We start from the raw sequence: 7854 nt of genomic DNA on the forward strand, positions 1-7854 counted from the left end.
GTTCAGAAGCTGTGCCCAGCCCCACAGCTAACACATCTCTGCTTTCCTCATCTTCCACAAAGTGGAGCTACTGCTGCACTAAGAGAAGGGAACGTGGAAAAACAATTTAAGCATAAGGAAATAATACTCTGCAGTGAAAAAATAAAGATGAAGCTTGACAGCTGAAAGTGAAGGAGAGATAATTCATCAATCTAGCTTTGCAGTGCTCTAGATCCAGGAATCATAGAGGCTTCTCATCTTAATCCATCTTGAGTGAGCAATGGAGTGTGTGTATGGCTTGTACATGGCACACCCTGCTTTACCATGGCACAATCCTTACTGTGTGGGATGTGTTTCTTGTGGGAGACAGTGGTTGGTTTTCAAAACTCTGGTTTCATTTACAGGTGGAAACGTGTGGTGGCATGTACCACACCACTGAGTGGTGGTGACTAGTTTGTACTGTGACCAGCCCCAAGATACTGTGCAAGCAGCTTGGTGAAATCTCTAGAAACTCCTCACTGAAGCTTTACAGCTGAGTGAGAGGGCCCAGATATTCTTGAGGTTTGAGCTGTGTCAGGACCAAGACTCTTATCCCTGCTGCAGCCTGTGTGGCCCTGTGTGACCTGAGGTCAGGTAAGTGGCATTGAGTTGCTGCCTGCAGAAGTATAATAATGTTTACCACCTCATTACCAAAATAATTGTTCAGATGTGATGGGCAAGGTTTATACAACACATTGAAAATAATAGGAAACGAATAGCCTTGTTAGTATAGAACTCTGCTACATATTATCTACAAAACTGTTTTCCTCAAGTGATCAAAGAGCAAAAGATTTTCGTTTCCTACTTCCATGGAACAGAGGGAGCAGACACATAAGTTACATTGGATTCCCTGAAAAAAGGCCAGTGAGAAGTAAAACCTGATCATCACAATGTAGCATTCTGCCAGTCAGGCCATTAAGTACTTAATTAGCTTCTAAGCACACAAGAAGTTCAATTAACGAGGACAGTAAACCTGACCAAAAACCAGCTGTAGTTGTGGTTGGAATTAGAGAAGATTTTGAAAATGCAGCTGTGGACTGTAAAGCCAAAGAAACCACACATCCAACCATGGGGTACAGACAAAGGCAGTGTTTCTCCCAGTTTTTATTGACAAACACAGCAAAGAAGATGGATTTGCCATCTTTGCATGAACTGATACTCACTGAGGAAGGTGAGAAGCTTGAGGGGTGAGAGATAGTGGCTGATGGAATTGTTGGACTGATAAGATTAATCAAAGAATAGTTTGGGTTGGATAATCTTTAAAGGTCATCTAATCTGACTGCCCTGCAATGTGAGCATGGGGTCCAACCTGACCTTGAATGTTCCCAGGGATGGGATATCTACTGTCTCCCTGGACAACCTGTGCCAGTGTTTCACCACCCTCATTGTAAAAAATTTTCTTCCTTGTATCTAGTCTGAATCGATCCTCTTCCAGTTCACTCTGTCCTATTGCAGCAGGCCCTGCTAATGTCTGTTCTCATCTTTCTTGTAAGTCCCTTAAGTATTAAAAAGTCACAATTAGGTCACCCCATAGTATTATTTTTTCCAGGCTGAGCAATCCAAATCCTTTCAGCCTTTGCTCATAGGACAGGTTATTCATCCTTCTAACCATCTTGGTGGCCTCCTCTGGACTCACTCCAACAGCTCCTTGTCCCTCCTGTGCTGGAGGCCAGAGCTGGAGGCAGCCCTGCAGGTGGGGTCCCACCACAGCAGCAGATCCCCCTCCCCAACTGCTGGCCATGCTGCCTGGGATGCAGCCCAGGACACAACTGGGTGTCAGGGCTGTGAGTGCCCATGGCCAGCTCAGGTCCAGATTCTCATCCATCACTGTCCCCAGCTCCTTCTCAGCAGGGCTGCTCTCAATCCCTCCATCCCTCAGCTTTTACTGGGGCTTGCCCAATGCAGGTGCAGCACCTTGGCCTTGTTGAACCTCACGAGGGGCCCATGGCCTGATTTCTCCATCTCCAATCCCTCAGCTGTGTCAGCTGCCCCACTCAGCTTGGTGTTCCCTGCAAAGCTGCTGAGGGTGCACTCAGTCCCACAGCCTTTGCCACTGATGGAGATACCAACCTGTGCTGGTCCCAGTGCAGAGCCCTGAGGGACAGCCCCTGTCACTGACCTCCATTGGGATACTGAGCTGCTGACCACCACCCTCTGGATGTGACATCCAACCAGTTCCTCTCCCACCTATCAGTCCATCCATCAGTCTGTCTCTCCAGTTTAGAGAGAAGGATGCCAGACATTCTTACAGTACAGATACTCTGGCTCCTTGCTGTTATGTTTGCCAGCAAACTTCTGACCTCCATCCCTTGAATGCCTTTTAGACTAAGCGGGGAGGAAGGGGCTGATGCAAAGTCCAGTTCTGTACAAGCTGAAGTCAGCTGCTCCTCATCAGGACTTTCCTTTTTTTCATCCTGTAAAGTTTGGTGAAGGGAAAGACCTGACTTTATGCTTTTGCTACACACACTGTACTTTTTAAACATGGGAAAACTGCCTGCAAACTAAGGAAATAGCTCAGTGCTCCTTACAAAGTCCTTGGTTTCTCTTATGACACCTTGGGCCAAGTCTGGACAGTATTCTCCAGGCAATCTCTGGGAGCCAGGTGTTATGAGTCAGTGATTTTGTGGTATTATCCAGATCAGTAATTTCCAATGCAGGATTTTTTTCCCCTTTGATAAGTACCCTGTGGCTGTGTTACCAGACTTGTTGAATCATGTTGCGTGACAAGGAAGAGACCATGTTGCTGCTAATAAGACCAAATTCACTCCATGGGTAACTGTTTTAGATAATTAACAGGATAAAATGTTTTCATTATGTTCCAAGTACTTCAGATGAAAGGATACAATTCTTGCAGGATTTTGAAAATTACCTAGCTCTGCTAACTATGTCACAGTAAGTGGCTGTAGTGCCTGTTCTACTATGTGGGAAACATATTGTTAATGAGATGAGCAGGGAAGGGCATTAATCTTCTCTTTTTTAAAATTTCTTTTATTTCAAATTAAGGAGGAGTATAGCGATCTTTAAGGCCATGAAGATCTAGATGCTTTTGAGTAAGATGATTTGGCTGGTGATAATATATTTGTTTATCAAATTATATCAGTGATAATTTCAGATTTGCAGTGTTAAAAGCTACACATCTTTAAGGCCTTTGCTATGGCTTCAGAATTTAAATAGCTGGAATTTGCAGTGCAGTAACCCTCAGATGCCCAGATTGTGGACCAGAAGTGTGTGTGCTACAAACCCTAGGAAAAGTGAACAAGGCAACAGTGTGGGTATAAAAGAAAGAGGAATGTGGTGTATGCATTACATGTATGCCATGTAATGCTCTCATCAAGGAATGGTTTATTACAGATTACATGTGGAGGAGACCTAACCTGAAGTGCTGGGAATGCAGAGTGCCAGTGCATACCTGTATTTAGCAGCTGCTAGTCGAGGAACACGTTGTGAAATTGTGTGGGGATGTGAAATATTATGTCATGAAGGAGCTCCTCATTTCTCCTTGAACATATCGAGAGTGTGAGAGGATTTATGGAGCTGTCACCCAGGAGTTAATGAATGCACACATATACAAAAGAGTGAAGACATTATAAAAATGTTACCCAGGCTGGCAGGAGAATGAAGGAGCTGCCTGATAATGCTTTTAAGTTGCTTATTCTTTTAATGCATTTTAAAATCTACATAGCAGTGAAGTTGACTTCTGTGTCACCTGTATTTACATTCTGCTTGATGTTTGCTGTCTATTCTGTAGACATTAAAATGTAAATTTTTCTCTAAGATAACTGAGAGTGGGTAAGGGATAGTGATCTGAACAAAAGTTTGCTCCTCATGAGATGCCTTAAAAAGAGAATCTGAGTCAAACCAGCCTAAGCCAGGCCATGAGCAGGGGCAGTTCTAGCATGTAATCAGAGAAGTATTAGTACTGCTAACTTCAAAACAGGCTGGGAGGAGACTGGTGAGACTCATGTGCAGCCCATACTGATTGTTCAGCTGCCCGAGATAAAATGCAGTGGGCTTCTGTTATGATGTCAGGCAGGGAGAGTGTTCTCCCTATCTTAGGGAAAAGGTTACAGGAGGTTTTGTGAAGGCACTTGAGATGATGAAAGTTGCTGGAAAGTGATGTGAAAGTCATGGTTGGAACTGATTTATAATTTCTGGTGCAGGGGAAGAAAACAAAGCCCTTCTTTTCACCCAGTCCATCATATTTCTACTCTATTAAAAGTGCTACTACACTTCTTTGGAGGGCTGGTGTGACAGTCCATTGCTAATAAGTGGCAGAATATAGTCAAGAAAAAAGTGTACTCTACATGGCATAGGTACCCAAGGTAGGTTTTATGCTGAGGGAAGTGAATGAAACACTGTAGCATCCATGTAGTTTATATTCTGCAACAAGTATTAACTGGTCGCAAAGGCTTTGCAACCAGTTTGCAAACACTGAGGCAACTCAAGTGTTTTTTCCTGAACCCAGGTTCCTAAGAGATTGTGAGGAGTTGTTGCAGAGTAGTTGAATAAACTTTAGAAAGTTGGCTAGACAAAAGTGCAGCAAAGGAAGCATCAAGAACAATCAAGAAGGGAACAGTTTGTACTCAGCTGGATTAGTAAATACAACATAATAGCAAACTTGGGATCAGAAGTTCAAATACAAGAGATCTTGTGGCTCTATTGACAGAACAGTGACATGGGGAAAGACAAAAACATGTAAGACCTTGTCGACTGGGGCTATATGGTAAGAGAGAGATTTGGTCTCCTGGTCTGTAAGCAATTTCTTTTTCTTCCTGTATTTTTGCCAGTTTATTCCTCTGTGTTATCTGTACTTCAAAAAATGTCAATTGGAGAAGCGTGCCTGCTTTCTTGCTTGCTGTCGTTGCATTACTAATTATTGCAGATTTAATTATGGTCACGGTGCTCAAACCTTTCAGGCAGCTATTTGTTTGTATTAAATCCAGGGAGTGAGAGCATTAAGCAATTCTCCTCATGACTGGGCTGGAGTGGGAAAGCTAATTCTTTGTGGTAGGAAAAATGCTCTTTTCGGAAGCATGGAGCAAAGCAACGATAACATGAATCTTCTCAGGTTTTATTCTGGAGACTTGGAAGACTCAAAGGCAAGGCACTATGTGACTTAGCCAGGACTCTGCTCTGGTATGAATCTGTAGCTGCTTTTTCTGTAGCATAGCAGAACTCTGGATAGCTAGGATTTACTCACTAGCCCTACATTTCTTATTGCTGTTCACTTGTATTGTCTCCATAAAAGTCTTTGTTTCCCTCAAGACTGGATCTTTTTAGATTTACTTTTCAGAATTTCTTTCTGCCAAGGACTCCTCTTAATTCTTTTTTATACCCTGTGTTTCAACTACAAAGACTTACCTGATTCAGCTGTGGCAGAAAACTTTTTACTCTACACCAGACCATACGATGGCTCTTAATGGGATAGTATTTTCCAGTTTTCCCACAGGTATTTTCCAAGGTTTAGTCTGACCTTTGAAAAGCACTTTGAGACACTTGCATGAAGGGTATGATGTCTCAGTGGCAGCAGCTCCAGTCTGAAGCCAGGAAGCATCCTGGCATCTGTACAAGTGCTTCACTGGGACACAGAGCATGTTCTGTCCGTGGGTGAAGTATGTCTACAAATAAACATATTCCAGATAACATATATGAAGGCTAAATATGGATATGAGGATTGTAATTTGAACGTCCTTTGTGTACTCCCAGTTCATCAGAAGCTTTCATTACCTTCTTAGAGACTACTGAGAAGACAAATTGATTTTTCTGGAAATAATTCTTGTACAAAAAAAGAGGCTCTGTCTTTGTTTGTCTCAGTGGCTCGATTAGCTCTCTTACCTTCTCATTTGAGATCTTTAGAGACATTTTTGCTACTACTGTTCAAAAATTGCTCCAAAATATTTGGGTCATCAGTAACATTTGAATGAAATGCCTGTTTTGGTACTTGATTCTCAATATATGAAATTAGAGATGGCCTCATAATTTAGATTTGTTCCAGCTGAAAAAAATTTACACTACAGGTAAATTTTGCCAACTCATTAATCTGTTTTCTAGATCACTAATAAATGTTCATGTGCAACAATGAACCTCTTTAGCACCTCACCCTTAATCATACACTATATTGCAATTTGACCATTTAATCTTAATTTAATCCATGAAAAGGACTCTATGAGTCACTCTGATTGCTTAATTTCCTTGATAGCATTCCATCGGAGTTTTTACCTATGAATCAGTGTCAGATCATGGTGTATGGCTGAAGAAGACAAATATAGCCTGAGCTCAATCTGGAAGTTTCCAATGACAGATCCATGTCATGGTTTTGGAACAAATTCTTGGGGCCAGTGGGCACTGCCGCTCCTTAGGAAAGCCATGAAACCTTCTAGGCAAAGGAACATGTTTGTAAACGTAACAGATAAAAGAACTTCCCCATGGCTCAAGGGGAATGCAAGCAAACTCAGGTCTGTGCAGGACTGTGGGATAATCTTGATTAGGAGAGCAGAGACTGTTTTGCCACTTCTGTGCATTGGCCTTTTGTTTATGAGGAAAACTGGTGTCAGCTCTATTTGGTGCTCTAATATCAGTGCATCGTTGCCTAATGTGTGCTCTCTTTGTTGTAAGTAATCAGACAGTGTACAAAGATCTGAAATTAAATGTGAGCTGTCAAACTGATGAGATTGGTTCTGTCAGAAGATGAAACTCTTCATTTGGTAAGGTTGGTGTTTTTTTTTTTTTTTTGCTAAATGGCTGTTCAAAATCTCAGCATGTTATCACACAGTGCATGCACCGGAAAAAAAAAAAAACCTGTACTAGATGTACCCTACACAGAGGTAGTGTTCTCTGTGCCAGTTTGTCATGTGCTTTTGGAACTACTTTTTGATGCAATATTAAAAGTATTCTCTGTACCGAAGATAAAGATTTGATGCATGTAAGGTAAAGGTTAAGAAGGCTGCTTAAAAATTTTGGTATTATATAAAGAAAACTCCTTTTTTCATACTTTCTTCAATGCCTGGATGAGCAACAGTGCTTGAATGGATACTGAAAATTTGGGCTGGATGTGCATTTGGTATGTTCATGTTCTGAAAAGCAGGTCACTGTGTAAAACTGAACTGGCAGCCTGGAGTGGAAATGTTAAAGCCTAAATAAATAAAACAGGGCTGTTAGAGTAATCAAAAATAAACTGTTTTAATTTTTTGCTTTGCATAACTAACAGGCAATTAACTTTCATTGACTCATGATGTGAAAAGTGAAGGAGAGACAGATACTTTGCTTTGGTAACAGTCTGACAGTTGGGAAGAATGTTTTTCTTGACAGTTGATTAGGGGTTAAATGAGCTGAATAAAATTGGTAATTTTTGCTGCTATCCCTGCTTAGTATAACAGCTATTATATGAAGTGTTTTTCCTTACATTAGTTGTAATGACTGACTTTAAGTGATTACTCTGCTGAAAGAACTGGCTTTGATTGACAGAGATGTCTTCTTGGTATTCTTAAGAGCTGCAAAAATGGCCAGTGCAGATTGAACCTGCAATACCTTCTCCCTGCCCCTTTCCCCCATGGTTTAACCATTTATTTAATAATCTTTCGTCTACAAGAGGTTTAATTTTATGGTCATCTTAGAAGTAGCAGTTGGATGTAGGTTAAAATATACCATCTCTCTCTGAAGGAAAACTTCAACCACAGCTTTAGCACAATTGTCTGGAAGAATACTGATGTGCAGGCAACTACTTGGGAGTTTTTGTCATGGTCATGTTTTGATAGAGCATGATGGTTTTTGAGGCAAATAATCAGGCTCCTGGGTAAACAAGGTAATAGTACTTCATCTGCAACAGACGTGGAGAAT

Source organism: Zonotrichia albicollis, chromosome 4, assembly GCF_047830755.1.
Source record: "Zonotrichia albicollis isolate bZonAlb1 chromosome 4, bZonAlb1.hap1, whole genome shotgun sequence".
Taxonomy (NCBI): Eukaryota; Metazoa; Chordata; class Aves; order Passeriformes; family Passerellidae; genus Zonotrichia; species Zonotrichia albicollis.